General features: G+C 35.0%; 1 protein-coding gene and 1 long non-coding RNA gene across 3 annotated transcripts in view; one reads left to right on the top strand and one right to left on the bottom strand.

Moving 5' to 3' along the window:
* The window catches only part of LOC128983554 (heparan-alpha-glucosaminide N-acetyltransferase), a 178,335-nt gene that overhangs the window by 13,322 nt on the left and 142,933 nt on the right, over positions 1-22,080 (bottom strand). The gene's annotated exons all lie outside the window — the stretch shown is intronic.
* Positions 1-22,080, top strand: part of LOC128983555 (uncharacterized) — a 53,085-nt gene that overhangs the window by 17,692 nt on the left and 13,313 nt on the right. The window lies entirely within an intron of this gene.

Raw genomic sequence — 22,080 nt, 5'->3', positions numbered from 1 at the left:
TTAAATTGTAATGGCTTGACCAAGTAGCACACATCGTTGGCCCAACTTTGGGAAATGGTCGGCACGGTTGGGAAATGGTTGGCAGTAATTTTAACGATTTGCCAAAGTTGGCCCAACGGAAACTTGTATTCGTTTGCCCTACAAAGGAAAGAATCGTTGGGCCTCTTCGTTGGGTTTAAATATAAAACATTCTAAAAAACATTTTAACGAATTGATACATTTAAAAGAACATAAATGTTATATGGCAGCAGAATATAAGACAATATTGGAGAAAATTGGATCTATAATAAATGTAGTCAGATGATGTTGTGATACTAGATACAGTGGTAATTAAATAATCTATATTCAAATACCAGTATCGTCTACAACTACCAGAAAAACAATTCAACTACTTGAGGCCTACACAGATTAACAGCATCATACTGTAGTACCTACCAAAAATATTTTAAGTATTGTGACCATTGCAACTGTCGGCTACTCTTTGACCACTTGAAAACTCTAATAATCATCAATCACAGATAGCTCAAACGTAGTAAGAGGTACAGAGTATGAGGCTCATAAGGCGAACGTACTGAGTTCAAGACCCGTCTGGGCCAAACAGTTTTTTCTAGTTTTTTTTTTTAATCAGTTTTTATGAACTATTTAATCAATTTACTCAACTGATAAAATTATGCTTTTCATTCTAAATCTTTATTTATTTTGTGTTTTTTTATGTTTAGGCCCAATGGGATGGTTGGCCCTTCGTTGAAAATTGTTTGGTTGGCCAACCGTAAGACTTAGTGCTAAAACATACCGAGGGCCAACCATCGACAGAAAGGTAGGGCCAACCATTTGCCAACGATTTTTGCTACTTGGGTGGGTACTATATTCAAGGTAACTAAACGCTTTATACGTCAAATTGAAGCTAAAATACAGTAACTAAGTTTTATTTGCCGTGTTGCAAGGGAGGAAAATTTGACCTTGGCATGTCCAAAACAGGTGCGGGGTGGCATTCACTATACACAGAATAGACTTCCCAAGTAATATAAAAATGTGGAATCTACTCAGATGGTCTACCAACTAATGACAATATTCTGTGTCAAGTGATAATCTATACCTGTTTGCTATGATACTGCATTGATTTAAGCGAATTTCCCTATAGTAGCTACTACCGTAGGTGGCACGATAAGACCTCTAGACCTAGGTCCAGGACAGATTTACTTTTTCATTTTGATGTCCCTAGAGTCCAAAAACACCATTTGTTCTTTTTATATATGTATATATCTATATATATATATATAAATTACGTAGGCGTAAGGCGATTCTTTGCGTAAAAATTGTGGGCAACTGGGATGTCGTAGAACGACAGGAGAGGGCTCAAATTAAAGGTTTCTATCCCGTGACGGCGGGAAAAATAGTGAAATTCCCAAAATGTTTACAAAAATTTAGATGTAACATAAAATGTTTCCCATAACAATAGCATAAGAAGCCATTTACAGCAGATTTTGTTTACTTTAATATAGGTGTTCATGCTATATCTACAGGCCAGTATACAATACACACAGTTGGTGCTTCTTAGCCAGTTAACCCTGCAATGTACCGCATACTATACTTAAACCAGGGATAACGCTATCTATGATTGAGACTTTTTAAAAACCAAACCAAAAATTTTTGTGTCAACTGTCAATTCAGATGGAAAGGTATTTCGTAATTGGCTTCCACAACTGCTGGGAAATGGAACCCCAAAACCATAAAATATTACTCAATGTGGCTAATAAAACTGTTAATTTTGTATAGTACTTATTTACTTCTTTAAAATTTCATCACGATCGGATGGCCATTTAGTAACGCATAAAGGACAAACATAACGTCAGTCAAACACTGGATTTCATATATATAGATAACAACAACCAGATAATTTTTTATACAAAGATATGGTGTACAAAGATATACATCTTGACAAATAAAAAATGTAATTCATAGTTTGTTTAGATATTACAATAAGTTGTTTTACATTTTGAGCTTTTTAGGGACTTATATATATATATATGGAGTTATATACAGGGTGTCAATTCCATATGAACACACTTTGACACCTTATTCAGCATGTCACAAGAAAAAAATGCTGCAGCAAACCTGCCGATTAAGCGAAATTCTACTTCTCTGAATGATTTTCAATTAAATCTTCTATTTAAATTTAATTTAAAATCAATTCAGGCGGATGGAAATTTTCTTAGTCAGTAGATTTGCTGCGGCAGGGGTATTTATTAATATTTAACCCAATACACTAGTACCCTCTGGTGAGATGGTCCTAAACTTTGTCTATTTTCTTTGCTTCAAATTTTTACATTACATGGGAGGTCTATTCTGTGTATAGTCAATGGCGGTGTTAGGCCGCTATTGTGACTCACATGCCTGACGCCACTAGCCAATACGATATATTTACGGCACAACATAAAGCACGAGTGTAATCTGTGGTTCGTATAGTTTATATCGATTGCTAAATTAAACTAAATTTAAATCTACTTGATGATAAAGAAATTTGATACTAGTTTATGAGCTTCGTGGTACCGCAATTTTTTGAAAAGACATTCACCTAGCAGCCTAAAATCAAGCTATGTCATAGTCAAAGTAATCCGACAATTCGGCATCAGAAACCCGAAAAAATCAAGAAAAACAAAGAAAGTCAGTTGAACATACCTAAATCGACACTTAATGATGTTATCTGTAAAAGATAAGAGTTTTTGAGCCTAAAAAGATTCAGTCTAGACATCAGATAAGCCCGCCGATCGCCCTAAGCGTACCAACATAGACTTTGCCAGTTTTTATGCTCATATAAGATTGATGAAAATCTGAATGTTATTAAATGTTTCCAAATTGTATCAAAGTATGAGAAAAAACATTGTTCTTTTCCCTTCAATTTGACGCTTAAATCGTTTAATTAACTTTAATAGTCCCCAAGCCAAGCAACGACCGTTTAAAATCCCGGCATTCTTTAGTAAACACCCTGTACTATCGGATTACCACTTTCAATATAGAAGAAGAAGACTAAAGATCCCTTTCAAATTCTGCTTTGCAATGACAAGAAATAAATCTCAAGGACAGCCAGTGTTGATCTCAGGGAAGACTGCTTCAGGCGTGGGCGTGACCTACTGTACGTTGCCTGCCCCAGAGTGAGCTTCAAATACTCTATGTAATGCTCCAGCCACAACATAAAACAAGGAATTGTGTACAAGGAACTTGTATTAAGTGTTTTATGTATCAAAGTGTTTGTGATGTATGCTGAAATACTGTTCTTTAATTTAATTCAGATGTTTTCATAAAAACAATGTTTGTTTACACTTGTTACTTTTGTTATAGAGTTAAAATTTAAAAACGTACGTTTTCAGGAAAAGCACTTTGCAAATTTGTTTCCCCTTTTTTCAAAACTTGTATTATTTTTTTTATTTCATTAACATTTGAAGTTTCATAAAATGTCCATGGTAACGCAATGTCTTTGGTAGTTTTAGCGAATTTCCCTATAGGGAAGTAGCTATTACCGTAGGTGGCACGGTAAGACCTAGACCCGGGACCGATTTATTTTTTCATTTTGATGTCCCCAGAGGCCAAAAACACCATTCGTTCAAATTTTAGCGAATTTCCCTATAGGGAAGTAGCTGTTACCGTAGGTGGCACGGTAAGACCTAGACCCGGGACCGATTTACTTTTTAATTTTGATGTCCCCAGAGGCCAAAAACACTATTCGTTCAAATTTGTATATATGTATATATATATAGACTTATGTATATATATATAGACTTATATATATATATATATATATATACGTCCGTGAACGCGATAACTTGAGTAATCTTTGTCCGATTTTGATGAAATTTGGTTTAAAGGTGTAAAGCGGGATAAACTTGAATGAGTTCGCGAACCAGCACGATTGGACCATGGGAACGGGGCTTTACGGGGGGTTTTATGGGGTAAAAATTGGTTTTTCTCACTTTTGACCCTCAAAACACAAAATTTCCCAATTTCTCTTTAGACCTTTTTAAAGAGCTTAAAAAAACAAATAATTTAGTATATAAAAGTATTTTTGTTCGATTATTAGTAACGGAGAAAATTAAAAAAATTATAAATTTAAAATTTCCATGTTATTCTTATGGAGAATATTGTCAAATGTTGTAGTTTGCTTGTTTATGAATATATTTTGATCAAACTTGGCAAATTTATTTATTTTGTACTAAGCTATCAATATTTTACTCAAAAACACACTTTATTAGTTTCCTTGAAGCAGCAAACCTAGGTACTCGTTAAACCTAATGTTATTAAAATATATTTAACTGAAAATCAATTCAGACAAATGGAAATTCGCTTAGTCGGCAGGTTTGCTGCGGCGGGGGTATTTATATATATATATATTTATATATATATATATATATATATATAGACATATATATATATATATATACGTCCGTGAACGCGATAACTTGAGTAATTTCTGTCCGATTTTGATGAAATTTGGTTTAAAGGTGTAAAGCGGGATAAACTTGAATGAGTTCGCGAACCAGCACGATCGGTTCATGGGAACGGGGCTTTACGGGGGGTTTTAACAAATAATTTAGTATATAAAAGTATTTTTGTTTGATTATTAGTAACGGAGAAAATTTAAAAAAATTGTAAATTTAAAATTCCCATGTTATTCTTATGGAGAATATTGTCAAATGTTGTAGTTTGCTTGTTTATGAATATATTTTGATCAAACTTGGCAAATTTATTTATTTTGTACTAAGCTATCAATATTTTACTCAAAAACACACTTTATTAGTTTCCTTGTAGCAGCAAACCTAGGTACTCGTTAAACCTAATGTTATTAAAATATATTTAACTGAAAATCAATTCAGACAAATGGAAATTCGCTTAGTCGGCAGGTTTGCTGCGGCGGGGGTATTTATATATATATATATATAGACATATATATATATATATATACGTCCGTGAACGCGATAACTTGAGTAATTTCTGTCCGATTTTGATGAAATTTGGTTTAAAGGTGTAAAGCGGGATAAACTTGAATGAGTTCGCGAACCAGCACGATCGGTTCATGGGAACGGGGCTTTACGGGGGGTTTTATGGGGTCAAAATTGGTTTTTCTCACTTTTGATCCTCAAAACACAGAATTTCCCGATTTATCTTTAGACCTTTATAAAGAGCTTAAAAAAACAAATAATTTAGTATATAAAAGTATTTTTGTTTGATTATTAGTAATGGAGAAAATTTAAAAAAATTGTAAATTTAAAATTCCCATGTTATTCTTATGGAGAATATTGTCAAATGTTGTAGTTTGCTTGTTTATGAATATATTTTGATCAAACTTGGCAAATTTATTTATTTTGTACTAAGCTATCAATATTTTACTCAAAAACACACTTTATTAGTTTCCTTGTAGCAGCAAACCTAGGTACTCGTTAAACCTAAAATTATTAAAATATATTTAACTGAAAATCAATTCAGACAAATGGAAATTCGCTTAGTCGGCAGGTTTGCTGCAGCGGGGGTATTTTTTTTTAAAGAGCATCTTTAGTGAAAAAACACAAAATCCTGTCACGACCATAACGGAAGTTTAAATGAATATTAAAAATGGATAATATTATTTTTATAACTATGTTTTGCTATAAACTAATTTACTTTTATGCCCATTATACAATAAAAAGGTCACTGAGCTTTTGGTATATTTGGTCTTTCTAGAAAAAAATAAAAAAACTCAAAAAATTGAAAAAAAGCCAATAAAATTTTTTTAAGTTTGTATAACTCCGAAAAAACTTACCTGAGTCTCGAAAAATCGTTATGTTTGTATAGAGGTGTGCTTCTTTTGTGTATAAAACATTGAAATATGACGATATTTTAATTTTTGAAATTTTTATGATAGAAATCATTAACAAGATGGTCAGGGACAAGCGGTACGGTCGTGAATTGTCTGGAATAATCTAAATCTTTCTAAACAATCCTTCAATTATACTGTTAGTTATAATAAAAATACGTGTTTCAATTGAACTAAACTGTTCAATTTACAATTATATTAAAGTTATTGTCACGACCAAACACACTATAATCCATAAGGCTGGATTGGTCGTGAAAAAACCGGCGATGGTCGTGAAACTTTGGTCGTGAAATTACGCGTTATTTGGCTCTGTTCTGGCGTTAGCCCTGCACCTCATGTTCGAGGACACAAAGTGGACTTCTAGGTTAATCTAGCAATTGATATATCTTATAAACAAATACCCCCGCCGCAGCAAACCTGCAGACTAAGCGAATTTCAACTTGTCTGATTACATTTTTACTCAAATATTTCCATAAATAAGACATATTTATTCCCTATTTAAATAACATTAGATTTAACAAGTGCTTAGGTTTGCTGCTACGGGGAAGGTAAAAAGTGTTTTTTGACCATACGTGAATAGTATGGGATGAAATAAATAAATTTGCCAAATTTTATCAATATATATCCATAAACACGTAAACTACAACAGTTTTTAATTTCTCCATAAGAATAACATGGGAATTTTAAATTAAACTATTTTTGAATTTTCTCCGTGACCGTTAGGCATACAACAGCGCTTCAATATACTAAATTATTTCTTTTTTTAAGCTCTACAAAACGGTTTAGAAAGAAATTGCAAAATATTTTGTTTTTAGGGTAAAAAATGGGAAAAACACATTTTTACCCCATAAAACCCCCCATAAACCCCTGTTCCCATCGTCCGATTATGCTGGATCGCAAACTCGTTCGAATAAACGTAGGTTTACACGTTTGTACAAAATTTCATCAAAATCGGATCATTTTTGCTAGAGTTATCGCGCTAACGGACATATATATATATATATAAATATATATATATATATATGATTTCGAACGGATGGTGTTTTTGGCCTCTAGGGACCTCAAAATGAAAAGAAAAAAAATCGGTCCCGCGTCCAGGTCTTACCATGAGTACTACGGTAATAGCTTATTCCCTATATGGGAAATTCGCTAATAACACCATGTCTACTTCATCGAATAACTACGTATGGTCATGGACACACCAAAATTACAAAAAACACAATCTTTCCTTTATTAATCTTGTAATTCCTCCTTTCAACTCGAAACGACCGGCACTACAATCCTGACGTACACCCCGAACTAGTCTCTAAAACCAACTGACTCCATCGATGCCAGGCTTGCCACTGTCGTGCTCCAAAGTTGAAAATTTTTCCCAAATGGTCGTGACGCCAAATCGAGGGACAGACTTATTATGTCATGGTAGTCAGTTTGCAATGACAATAAAATTATAATATGCTACTTTTTTGTAAGTTTAATAACCATTGATGACATAAAAATATAGCTTTATATATTTCGGTATGAATAAATAGTCTAAAAACAGCGTGAAAGTTGGAAAATGTACCCTAGGGACACGTCATGGTCGTGAATTTCGAGACTTTAAAAATACAACAAAAAAAATATACCTAGAACCTATTTAAAACCAAATAAATGTATGTAACATGTTGCCCCCGTTCCAAAAAATATTAAAACACATAATAATAAACTAAAAAATCCAGTATCTACGAAGTAAAAGGCCAGGGACATGAAAACGTATGTTTTTAAATTTTCACTCTATAAATGTTTGACAATAAAAAGATTCTTCATTCATATATTTTATTCTATTTAAATGTAATAACGTTACATAATGGCGCTGCACGGACATGAGGAATATGACAATGACGACACATCATCTACATTAACAGTGGAACTACCCACTACACATAGTTTAACTCATTTCAAATTCGAGAAGTTTGATGCTACCAGAGAAGCATGGAATTACTTCTACCATAGGTTTGAGTTGGAAATAATTGATTGTGGGTTACAACACAATCAAGAAGCTAAGAGAATTTTACTTCTGAAATGGATTGGTGCTGAACATTATAGAATTGTGGTTGATAACTTTTATCCAACAGCTGTTTTAACAGTAGAACACGAGGAAATTGTTGAGTTTATTTCAAATTTCTATAAACCGAAAACATCCTATTTGGCCGAAAGACTAAAATTTGGAAAAATCGTGAAGAACAAAGATCAATCAATAAGCATATTTGTAAACAATTTGAGAGCTGGTGCGACGGAATGTGAGTTTAAAGATACACTTGACGAAAGACTGCGAGACCAGTTCTTATTGGGTTTAAATGATCCTAAAATGCAAGAAGAGCTCATCAGAAAACATCCTGAGGAAAAAGCAAGACTTGTCGACATCGTTAAAGACATGCCTCATGGAAATGGCACATTCTCAACAACAACAAATAGAAACCCTTGGGACATTTTCATGTGACGCACAGGTAAATAAGGTAGGGGCTACACAAACTACTAAACCGTTACACAAAAGGGACAGTACTAGAATCAGCTTGAATCCTGAGTCACAGTGTTTGAGGTGTGGTTTAGCAAAACATAAAATAGGTGAGTATTGCAAGGCAATGAATATTCAATGTAGAGCTTGTGGGAAAATGGGGCATTTTGAACGAGTTTGTCTGAAGTCCAATAATGTGGTCATTGAGAAAAATCTTTCAAGACACTATGTCAAACAGATTGATAAGTTTGCTGGCATGAGTAATTATAGTGACAATGTAGACTTTTCCCGTCATAATAATGACAATAAAAAGCCCGTCATAATAATGACGGATGTCCTGACATATCTGATGAACTAGGAGCTGAGCCTCCCGGTTTGGTTAAAAACATAAGTCAAATTAATAATGTAGAGAAATTTTGTTACGTTGTTAATTTAACAATAAATAGTGTTCCAATAACGATGGAATATGAAACTGCTGCTGCAAGAACTATAATAAGTAAATCTACGTGGAAACAAATTGGTGAACCAGCACTGACTCCTACGGAGGAGCTGGGTGCTTATCCGTCATTTAGAATACCTATGCTCGGCGAGACTAAGGTCGCTGTTTCGTTAGGATCAACTACTTTGCAATTAAGTGTTGCTGTCACTAACAGTGTTTCAGGGACACCTTTGCTTGGTAAAGATTGGATTGTAGCATTTAATCTAAATCCTAACTGTGAACATGTATGTAAGAAAAATTCTTATAGCGTCAATCATATTAACACGGACATTATAGACAAAGAGGGGGAGAAACATAAGATATATAAAAAGTTCAAAGACATAATTACCAATAACCTAGGAACAGTGAAGAATTTCAAAGCTAAGGTTAGCGAGTAGCTAATGATGTACAATTGCCAATACACAAACCGAGACCTGTTCCGTTCGCATTACACAGTGCAACTAGCAAGGAACTAGATCGTGTAGTGTCCTCAGGGGTATTAGAACCTGTGGATCCGGCTACTACTCCGATCCTTTGTGCTTCTCCTTTAGTTGTTGTACCAAAGTCTAATGGTGAGGTAAGATTATGTGCAGATTTCAAGGTATCAATCAACCCTCATTTAATTGATGACGAATACTGCATCCCTACGTTTGAAGAAACAGTACTTAAGTTGAATGGTTCGAAATTCTTTTCAGTTATTGATTTGGAGGATGCGTATCTACAGATTCCAGTGGACGAAGAATCAAAAAAATATCTAGTGGTAGTGACACATAAAAAATATTTCACGTTCAATAGATTACCTTTTGGTATTAAGACTGCACCTTAGATTTTTCAAAAGCTGATGGACCAATTATTAGTTGGTACCGATGATTGTGCGTGGTATTTTGACGACATGTGTAGGCGGTAGAAGTGGACCGGAACACATTGATAGGCTCAAAACAGTTTTAAATATATTGAGGAGAGCAGGACTATGCATGCGTCAAGATAAACTACAGCTTTTCAAACAAAGTGTGACTTATCTTGGGCACAAAATTAATTAGTGCTCTTGGTATTCAGCCTGTTGAAGATCGTGTAGAAGCTATCAAGAAACAACCCCCACCAAAGAACGTTTCTGAGCTTAGATCATTTCTTGGAACTGTGAATTACTATTCAAGATTCATTCCAAATTTGCAATCTCTTTGTTTTCCTTTACATAGACTTTTGCACAAGAACTCAACTTGGGCCTGGAATAGTGACTGTGAGGACGCATTCAACCATATTAAGAGCAACATCTCAAATAACATGGTACTTGTACATTATGATCCTAAACTTCCACTTATCCTTGCAACAGATGCTTGCAATATTGGATTAGGAGCAGTTCTCCTTCATCGTTGTCCTGATGGCAGTCAGAAACCAATTGCAGCCGCTTCAAGGACATTAAATTCAGCAGAACAGAACTATTCTTCTATAGATAAGGAGGCATTGGCCATTATCTTTGGTGTTGAGAAATTCTACAAATATCTCTATGGTAGGCATTTCACTCTTTTGTGTGATCATAAACCACTCAAACGAATCTTTGGGGAAAGCAGCCTATACCTAAACATGCCGCTTCCAGACTTGCAAGATGGGCTATTATACTCAGTGGATACGACTACGATATAAACTACAGGGCTGGAAAAGATAATGTTCTGGCAGATTGTCTGAGTAGATTACCTTTAGAAGGAGGAACAAACATTGATACGTATCAGACGCTTGGTGAAATAAACCAAGTTAGATCTATGAGAATTGAAGATTTGCCACTTACCAAACAAACGCTTCAAGATAACACTCACAGAGATGATGAACTGAAACACATTATATCCTATTGTGTCAGGGGATGGCCCGATCGAAGTTCAATTCCGGACAATTTGAAGATATTCTATGACAAGAGACATGAACTATCTTATGAAGAGGGGATTTTATTGTGGCAAGAAAGAATAGTAATTCCTAAGTCACTTAGGGGAGACATTCTTAGTTACCTCTACGTTTCACACACAGGAATAGTTGCCATGCGCTCTTTGGCGAAGTTGTATGTTTACTGGCCAAAAATAGACGATGACATTGAAAATTTAGTGAAAACTTGTACAAGATGCCAAACATTCAGGAAGAATGATGTCGAAACGCCACTCAATTCATGGAATATACCGGAAAATGCTTGGGAAAGATTACATATTGATTTCAAAGGACCTTTTGACGGATACATGTGGTTAGTGGTAATAGACGCACATTCTCGATGGTTGGAAATATTTCCAATGAAAAACGCTACAAGCAACACTGTGATAAGACGACTTCGTGATCTTTTCTGTAGATATGGACTTGTGAAACAAATTGTTACTGACAATGGAAATCAGTTTGTTTCAGAAGAATTTAGAGAGTTTTGCCGCAAGAATAACGTGATTCACATCAGAACCACTCCCTACCACAGTCGTTCCAATGGTTGTGTTGAACGAGTAATTCAGACATTTCAAAATAAGTATCTCATGACTGACATAAATGATCACGAACAAAGACTCCATACACTTTTATTCTCATACAGAACAACTCCACATTCATCGACTGGACAGTCACCAGCTGAACTTTTCCTGAAAAGAAACCCAAGAACTTTGATTGACACCCTAAGACCGGACGTGAAGGAAAAGATGAAACAGTCGTCAGAACGCCAAAAGTTTTATCATGATATCCACTCTAAACGTAAAGACTTTAGTGCAGGTGATAAAGTGCAGGTGAAACGGAATCCAAATGAAAATTGGAGAGAAGGGGTAGTGCTAAGGGAAAACAGCACCATTGTCATACAGAGTGAACATTGATGACAAAGAATACAGGCAGCATGCTGACCATTTAAGAACACGCCAAAAAATACAGCCTGCACAACAATCTATTCAACAACAAACTTCACAAAAACTAACTTCACCTTCATCTGGTACTGCAAACCAGAGAAAATCAAGTCGGAATATAAGAAGGCCAATATATTACCATGATGAATATTAGTCCTCCAGGCATTTAAAGAAGAAAGGGGGAAATGTTATGTATGCTGAAATACTGTTCTTTAATTTAATTCAATCAGATGTTTTCATAAAAACAATGTTTGTTTACTTGTTACTTTTGTTATAAATGTTTGACAATAAAAAGATTCTTCATTCATATATTTTATTCTATTTAAATGTATAATAACGTTACAGTGTTTTATGTATCTTATATCATTGGAAAGATTAAATTTCAATGATTAGCTATTTTGCCACAAATATTATTATGGAAATATGTAATTTTAACTATTATTTTGAGATTCTCGATCAAGACAAAATTCATGAGTTGGTCCAAAAAAACAGCTGTTATTGTCAACCAATAGAATTGTATATTTCATGATTAGGATTGAAAGTGGAATTTTACGGTGCACACTCAAGTTTTCTATATGTGAGGCAATGCCGAGGACGGGAATAATGGAGCAAGTGCCGGAAAATGTAACTTTCGGTACGAGTTATGAATGATACTTTTCATCACGACGCAAAAATACCTATAACACAACATTTCAAATTAATATCAAATTGATGTCCAAGAGGTTAAATCATGGTTCAGGTTCAATTACTAAACTACAGTTAAAGATCAATTGATGTTCAAAAATTTAACCTCAGTAATTTTATGGAACAGGTTCAAGCACCGAAGTTCAATTGATGATCAATTGAAGTTCAATAGTTTAACCTCAAAATTTTAAATTTGTATGTTCTAACGCTGAGGTTTAATTGAAGTACAATTGTTTAACCTCATTCATTTTGACTTTGTAGGTTCAAACGCTGAAGTTCAACAGTTTAACCTAAATCTTACTGCATAGGTTCATGTGCTGAAGACAAGCTTAAGATCAATAGATGATGTTCAATAGTACTTAAATTTACTTTTGGGGTTCAATCATTGAAGTTCAATTGATGATCAATTGAAGTTCCATATTTAAAACGGAATGTTTTAACTTTAATTACCTTTTAATTCTTTTAATTTTAAAATTTTTAATTGCAATTTTTCAGTATTGGTCATCATTATATTGTATAATCATTTATCGTTAACCTGTACTTTGCACTATCTTGGAAATCTTTGGCAGGGACGTATTTAAGTATCTGCCGCCTCTAGGCAACAAAGTTTGTCGCCCCCCCCCCCCAAACTTGTCAGCATGCTCCCCGCCCTCACTAATATAACCCAATGGCCAATACATGCCCTGTCAGCTGATTTTGTAGAAAAATAATTGCAATATTGCATGCTGCATTACTGATGTGTTTAACTGATGTACTGACTTTAGACCATATGTGTATGTGAATTAATGATCACCTGTTATTTTGCATTTGTTTTGTTTGTATCAGTTTTTCTGTTTACATAAAAGTATGAGTTTGATTCAACTGAACTAATTTACTTATTATTTGAAAATGTAACATTGGCGACGAGAAAAACTAAGAATGGATGGACAAGAGTTAAATAATCTAAAGAAAGCACGAGCAGTAGTAAAAGGACAGTTGAAGAAGGCAGAAAGATTCCAGTCTCAAGGTAGTCTTACAGTGACTGAGGTGAGTGTTAAACTCAAAGCAATTGCTGACCAGTGGGAACGTTACAAAAGTATTCAGGACCAAATTGATACATTAACCGATGAAGAAAACATGCACCATGAAATAGAATGTAGATGTAATGTCGAGGATAAGTATTTAAATCTTACAACAAAACTTCAAGAGTTGATTAAGAATGAATGTTCCAACACTAGGTCTACACCACTTCACCCAATCAGCAATCCATCTGAGGCGACACATAGTTCAATTCCCGGGTCCTCATTGTCGGGTAGTATAAATTTTACACCTTTTCACCCAGAGGAAACGGTTACAAATTTCATAAAGAGACTTGAAATATTCCTACACCTTAAAAATCTAAGTACAGATGATAATGCTAAAGTTTACATGCTACTACACGCTCTTACACCCCAGTTACACCAACAACTTTATGATTTATGTGCACCTGAAAACCCACTTACAAAAGACTACAGTGAGTTGGTTCAGATACTTAAGGATTTTGTAGAACCACAGCCAAGTCAATGGGCTTTACAACACAAGTTTATTTCACGTACTCAACAAGAACATGAATCCATAAATGAATTTTCAATAGCACTTAAGAAATTAACTAGCAACTGTGACTTTAATTGTGATTGTGGAAAGTCGGTTGCAGAGATGTTTCTTAAACTTCAGTTTATTCGTGGTTTGAATGACATAGATATTCGAGCCAAACTTCTTCAAGGACGAGAGAAACGCACGTACAAAGACATTGTTAACGAAGCATCGGCAATGGAACTAGCTAAATGTGAGAGCAAAACTGTATGTCGCAAAGCAATGGAACACCTTGATTTGAACAGGGTGGATTCCAATAGTAGTGATAGGAACAAGCCAAAGAAAATGTTGTATCGACAAACATTTCAAGAAACCGGCACGAGACCCAACACAAAATTTGACACCAACACAAAATTTGACAATCTAAAAGGGAAATGTTACAGATGCGGTTCACCTTCTCATCGAGCTAACAAATGTAAATTTATAGATGCTGAGTGCAGAAAATGTACTAAAATTGGACACATAGCAAGTGTATGCTTACAGGAAAAGAACCAGACTAACAGAAATTTGAAGCAATACCAGACTCAAGATGGCTCGGAGAAAGGCAGTGAGTATGAACATGAAATTAATGTACTAAGTGACAGACAAAAAGGTAAATTCATTCTTGACATAACGATTGAAGGAAAAACTGTACCAATGGAATTGGATACAGGTGCAGCCCTTAGTACAATGTCCTATGATGATTTTAAAAAACTGAATGTACGTACAAAAGTATTTAAAACCAACATCGAACTTAGAACGTACACAGGTGAACCTATCAAACCCAAGGGTATGGCATTTGTACATTGCTCATACAAGATGCAAAAATTTGTTGGAAAACTCTACCTTATTGACCAAAATGTAGATGCTATATTTGGTAGAGAATGGCTCAGAGAAGTGACAATTGATTGGGCTGAAATAAAAAATGTGAACGCAATACAACCTGAAAGTCTTGATACCATCCTCTTGATCCTCAGCGAGTTTGAGGAAGTTTTTGATGGTAAAATTGGAGAGATACCTGAGTATCTGGGACACTATAGACTTATTGACGATGCAACACCTATATTTGTAAAACCAAGACAAATACCCTTTTCCCTTAAAAGTAAAGTTGAAAATGAATTAAAAAGACTTGAAGACGGTAACATTATAACAAAGGTTGACCATTCTGACTGGGGAACTCCCATTGTACCAGTGGTGAAGCCAAACGGACAAGTACGAATTTGTGCCGATTATAAAGTAACGCTGAACAGAGTAATAAAAGATGAGAACCACCCTATTCCAAGAATTGAAGAAATCCACTCTCAAATGAACGGAGGAAAAGTATTTTGCACGCTAGATATTTCTAACGCATATCTTCACATGAAAATGGATGAGGACAGCGCACACATGCAGACATTGAGTACACATAAAGGTATGTACAAAATTAACCGTTTAATGTTTGGTGTCAAAGTTGCTCCTTCACTTTGGCAACAGTTCATGGACAAAACTTTACAAGGTATTTGCGGAGTGCAATGCTTTTTTGATGACATTATTATACAAGGTAAGACATCTGAAGAACTCTTGAAAAGATTAAAGGTTGTTCTAGAAAGATTAAAAAGTAAATACTTAAAATTGAACAGAGAAAAGTGTAAGTTTTTTCAAACTAGTCTGCAATATCTGGGACATATAATTGATGCTCAAGGTATTCATAAAACAAAGGAAAAGGTCTCTTCCATCTTAAACAGCAAAAGACCAGAAAACGTAACAGAACTTCGCAAATTTCTTGGATTAACAAACTACTACAACAAATTCATAAAAGATTTAGCAACAATCCTACACCCACTCAACCAACTACTTAAGAAAGACGCACGCTACAATTGGACCTCAAAATGCGAGAATAGTTTTCAAAGGGTCAAATCAGAACTATAGGTCGGCCGCTTAGAAAACGACCTCCTCCAGCATTGGTTTAGCATTAGCGCGCAGGTCGTTTTCTAAGCGGCCGAACTATAGCAAGTGATCGCGTCCTTGTACATTATAATCCTGATTTGCCTCTGGTACTAGCAACGGATGCCTCTCCGGTTGGTCTTGGTGCTATTCTTTCACATCGTTACAGTGATGGAAGTGAGAGACCGATAAGTTTTGCCTCACGCAGTTTGACAAAATGTGAACAGCACTACAGCCAAATTGACAAGGAAGCCAGTGGCATCTACTGGGGGCTTAAGAAGTTTTTCCCGTACTGTTATGGACGAAAATTTACTCTGATTACTGACCACAAGCCACTCGTATCCATATTCAGCCCCACAAAAACACTACCATCAATATCTGCTACTAGATTATTTAACTATGCACACTTTTTATCTGGATTCGACTACAAAATTGAATACAGAAGAACATCGGATCATGCTAACGTAGATTTTTTATCTCGGTTCCCAACTGAGCATGCTTCAACTAAAGGCAGGGACAACTGTGACCTTTTTCAACTTAGTCAACTCGATTCTTTTCAAATTAGTAGTTCCACAATTTCTAAGTCAACAGCCCACGACAAAGACCTTCAACCAATACTACATGCACTTGAACAAGGTGAATCAGTGGAAGCTTTTGGGTACCATGACAATGAATAAACACTTCAAGACGGATGTATATTCAAAGGATGTCGAGTTCTAATACCACAATCCCTTCGTCGGAAGGTTCTTGATGAACTTCATATTGGACATTTAGGCATGGAGAAAATGAAATCCCTAGCCAGAAGCTATTGTGCATGGAAGAATATTGATCGAGATATAGAACAATTGGCAAAATCGTGCAAACAATGTCGTTTGAAACAAAATGAACCAAGAAAGGAACAAAATCATCCATGGTTAGCTCCCCAGGGACCATGGGAAAGGTTACATATAGACTTTGCTGGTCCAATGCAAGGACAGTGGTACTTTATTATTGTGGACGCCTTTACTAAGTGGATTGAAGTTATACCTACTAAGAATACTTCTACAGAATTTTGCACAAGAGAACTTAGAAAATTATTTGCTACCTTTGGTCTTCCCATGATTTTGGTTTCTGACAATGGAAGTCAATTTACGTCTAGCGTCTTTGAACAGTTCCTATTAGAAAACGGAGTGGTACACAAAACAACTGCTCCTTACCACCCTTTGTCAAACGGGCAGGCTGAGCGTTATGTTCAGACTGTGAAGAAGTCCCTAAGAGCAATGGAAGACGAGGGAGGGAGACTAGATGTCAAACTCTTCAGAATGCTTATGCAGTTACGTCAAACCTCAAATTCATCTGGCTGTGATGCATACTCCTTGATGTTTGGCAGGAAGATTCGAACACACATAGCTCTTTTACATCCTACACGTAAACAAGAAAATGAACATGTGAAGCAAGCAACACGATATTTTAAGGAGGGAGACAGAGTACAAGCGAGAAATTATTCAAACTCAAAAGACAAGTGGAGTTTTGGAAGAATATTGCAAAGGGAAAGCAACCTTCTGTATAAAGTACAAATGGACGATGGAACTGTCTGGCGGCGTCATGTTGACCAACTACTCATATGCGAAATAACGTTACCAAAACATTTCAGAGGGGAGAATTGATGTGTTTAACTGATGTACTGACTTTAGACCATATGTGTATGTGAATTAATGATCACCTGTTATTTTGCATTTGTTTTGTTTGTATCAGTTTTTCTGTTTACATAAAAGTATGAGTTTGATTCAACTGAACTAATTTACTTATTATTTGAAAATGTAACAATTACAACAAATTTAATAACTTTTTTGAGCCCTTTTAACGGAATTTTTTACATTGTTTTTATGCAAAACGTTATTCTGACTTGGATTTTTTTATCCGATCAGTAATTATAACCGCGCTTTGCGGCGCACAGCACACAAAAATCGTCTGTATACAAGGGATCTTATAACTTATCTGTCATTTAAGGGGATACAGTAAATTTTTGACAGGTTTATGATATTACAAGAGGTTCTACCCACGAATTCACGGGTGTACATAGCAGCCACCATTAAATTAATGAAATGAATTTTTATTTTATATTTTATTTAAAAGGCCCAAGTTCGAGAAATTATCATCATAAGGAATGTTAAAAGCAGTGGGACGACCTTCATACCGTACATCCTGAAGTGGCCAAAATGAGAAGGCCTACGGTTGGACCTGAACTCGTCGCCCTCTTTCACAAAGTCCTGTTACAGATCGGTGACATTCTCTTGGACGACCAACACACATGTATAGTTCATCTCATATGCATAGTCTTTTAAACACCCTAAAGCACTTACTTGTATCAAACAGCTAGAAATAGCATCAGTGTCCATTAACCGCACCTCTTTTAAGAATATGAAAGTAAATAATAATATAAAAGTAAACAACAATGTAAACAAACAAACTGTATTGTCAATTGCATTTGCCAGCTGTTGTTCACTTAATTAATCGAATAACGTTAACTTCCAAAACATGCAAGGCGTAGCCCTTTGGAAATCAGCCTGTGGGGCAGAGCCCTTAGGGAGTTCGTCCATATCAATACTTTTCGGCAAATCTACACACTCTAAGCTTCATTTTCATATGCCATATGCCTATATTTTTATTTGGTAAATGGCCTTAACCGTTTGCATAAAATTTGATTGTATCACTTTAATAATCCTTACATATAATACGTGAAGGCAATTTCTACGAAACACTACACCTCCGTTAATAGTGGACGGATTTTTACAAAGGACGTGTCAAAATAAAGTATTTTTTGTCTAGACGCCCCCTTTCACCAATTCATGTAATAAAAATCCTCGGGCTTTGCCCCACAGGCCATCAAAGTTGGAAATGAAATGAAATGAAATGTTCATTTGTCACATAAAATTTACATAATTGTGATACATCACCAGTAAACATATGACACGTCAGTTTTTCAAACAAAATACATGATATTATATATTTTATTTCATTGTAGTTAGTAATACATTAAAAAATAAGGTCAAAAGATTAAAATATAACAAAAAGAGTTACTTACAAAAAAAATTCATCAACTGAATAAGGACAAAGTAGTTCCAAATGTTCCCTAAGTAGTTTTTTAAAAATATCCATTTTTTCTGTCGATTTGATTTAGTTAAGGAGGTGGTTGAATAACTTCCTACCCATATACAAAGGTGCTTTCTCATAAATAACTGTTCTATGGATAGGAAACTGAAGAGTGTTTCTATGTCGAGTGTTATATGGATGTTGGTGATTTTGTGATAGGAATGAGGTCAAGTGTTTTTTAACAAATATACATAGTTGATATATATATACACAGCATGAATTGTTAATAGTTTCAAATGTACAAACAGAGGACGACAAGAAGTACGAGGTGCAGTGTCAGTTAAAACTCTTATGGCATTTTTTTTAAGAATAAAAAACCCATCTATGATCGGAGAGCTGCCCCAAGAAATAATGCCATAGCAAGCCATGGACATAAATTAGGAATGGTAAAACAGTCAAAGCAGCATTTGGTCCCGTTGTTTTGAAGATGACCCTTAATTCAAACAAAGCTTTGGCTAACGATTTAGTCACCTGAAATTGATGTTCTGACCATTTTAAATGTTCATTCATATACAAACCCAGAAATTTTATGTTTTCTGAAGCCTTGATTTGTTCCCCAGAATCCAATCTGATGGTTATCTTTTCTGTATTTAACTGTGGATTGTGAAAATGAAGTAGGTGTGTTTTTGAACAGTTGAGATGAAGACCATTTTGTTTTAACCAAAGTTCAATTTTGTTCAAATTTTCCGATGCTTTGATAGACGCTAGGGCAACAGATGGGGCTTTGACCAACACAGTAGTGTCATCGGCAAATTGTATGATTCTGGAATCCAATGTGGCAGCTAGATCATTTATGTAGAGAATAAAAAGAAGAGGTCCAACTTTAGACCCTTGAGGAACGCCATGAAGAACCGGACACCAGTTTGAGAAATTTTTAATGTTAGATTTATCTTTGATGACAACTCGTTGATAACGTCCCTGAAGATAGCATTTGAACCAGGCCAAGGAAGAACCAACAATTCCATATAGTTTAAGTTTTTCCAGAAGAATGTCATGCCTCACACAGTCGAAGGCCTTGGAAAGATCACAGAAAACACCAATTGCCCTCTGGGATCTATCCAGGGCCTCCACAGTATCAGAAATAAGCTCAACTACTGCATCTGAGGTACTCCTATTTTGTCTAAAACCAAACTGATCTTTGTTGAGTAATTCGTTTGTTTCAAGGAATGGAACTAGCTGTGATAGAGCAGCCTCTTCAAACAACTTTGAGATGACTGGCAAAAGAGCGATTGGTCGATAGTTAGATATTTCATGGGAGTCACCTTTTTTAAATACTGGTTTGATTTGTGCATATTTTAATTTGTCTGGAAAAGAGCCTGTTAACAGTGATATATTGATACAATGAGTTAAAGGTTTTAAGATGCAAGGAGCTAAAGATTTTATAAGATGTGCTGGAATTTCGTCCCATCCTGTGTGTGGATGGTTTGTTTTTGGGTTTTTTTATACATGAAAAGACAAAAGATTCTGATACCGGTTGAAACTTGAAAGAATTAGGAACTTTTAAAGATGCCTTTTTTGCGCTCTTAACAGATTCTGAAACAGAAACATGAGAATGAAAATCTTTTGCTACGCTTGTAAAAAAATTGTTCATACTGTTTGCTACTGATATTGGTTTTACTACCACCTCCCCATTAATTCTAATCTCTGGTCACGACTGATCTTCTACACATTGCCCTAACTCTTTTTAACAATATTCCAAGTTGTTCTAGTTACATTGTCACTTGCTTTTATCAAATTAACATTATACAACTTTTTTGCTGCGGAAACTACTTTTCTAAACACCCGTTTATAATTCTTAAAATACTCCATTAAAGCAGGACTCGAATTATATCTAGAGATTTTATACAGTTCCCATTTCCTCCTGCTCGACACTTTAATTCCCCTTGTTACCCAAGCACTTTTCCCTTTATTATTATTAACAACTTTTGTGGTGATAGGACAATTATTTACAAAGGAGCTATATACAGTATTGAAAAAAACATTAAACATCAGCCTTGTGGCAAATTATTTGACCTAAATGATCAGAAATTCCAAAATCTACTGTTTTACACATACTTTCATCAAAAGTTAAATAATTATTAGTTATGATGTTGTCAATGTAGGTTGCTGTTATGGGTGTTTTTCTGGTGGGCTCATTAAAATTTATTTTATAACCGAAGGACAATAATAGCATTCTAAATCTGCAGCTTTTTTCATCATCAACTAACATATCGATATTGAAGTCACCACAGATGTAAATACAATTTTTATATTTATCTTCCTCAAGATGCTGCAGTAGCTTTTCAAAACATAAGAAGAATGTACTTAAATCGTTATCATCTGGTATCCTGTAAATAACAACAATAATATTTTTTCTTTTACGATTTGGAATGTCCTTATTGATAGTTTCGACTGCTGTGCACTCAAATGAGTTTTCAATGGACATTGAACTTATATCTAATCTTTCTTTTTCTTTGAAATCTATGCCACCTCTCATAAAAATACAGACACCTCCTCTACTTTTTATATTTCTATGGTAAATTGTTGTCAATTTGTATGAATTTAGGCAATTAGTCAAGAAGGTATCATTACGGTCGAGCCAATGCTCTGATAAACAAATGATCTGTGGTTTTAACTTTAAATAGTCCAGTACAACTTTTAGTACAACAAATTTGCTTAGAGTGCAGCCTTGAATATTTAAATGTAGTAGTAAACATATTGTATTTTGTTTAAGTATTTCATTATTTGATTCATGTGTAATGTTCAGAGAGGTGTCACAAATTTAATCTGCTAACTTTGAGTTATTTTGTTGACTGACATGATCTAGTTTATCTAAAGCTACGAGACCTTCACAGGTTTTGTTACAAATAAGTTTTTTTTACATAAGTGAACATCTGACTGGTAAACAAGGGGCTGGACAGTTGCAGAACTGGAACCTCCATCAATGAACTCCTTGTTATTGGGATGGTCATGGAAATTTCCCCACCATGAACTCGGGGCTGCTGAAGTCCAATGTTGAGAAGGTAGTAGTGTAGGCAGCAACCAGTTTGGAGCTGTCTGATGAACTTGGGTATGGAAGGGTATGTGTGACACCGGAGCAGGATGT

This window comes from Macrosteles quadrilineatus, unplaced genomic scaffold, assembly GCF_028750875.1.
Source record: "Macrosteles quadrilineatus isolate MER2022 unplaced genomic scaffold, UCM_ALF_1.0 Scaffold_1__1_contigs__length_201487025, whole genome shotgun sequence".
In the NCBI taxonomy this organism is placed as follows: domain Eukaryota; kingdom Metazoa; phylum Arthropoda; class Insecta; order Hemiptera; family Cicadellidae; genus Macrosteles; species Macrosteles quadrilineatus.
This window is presented reverse-complemented; position numbering and strand designations above follow the sequence as displayed.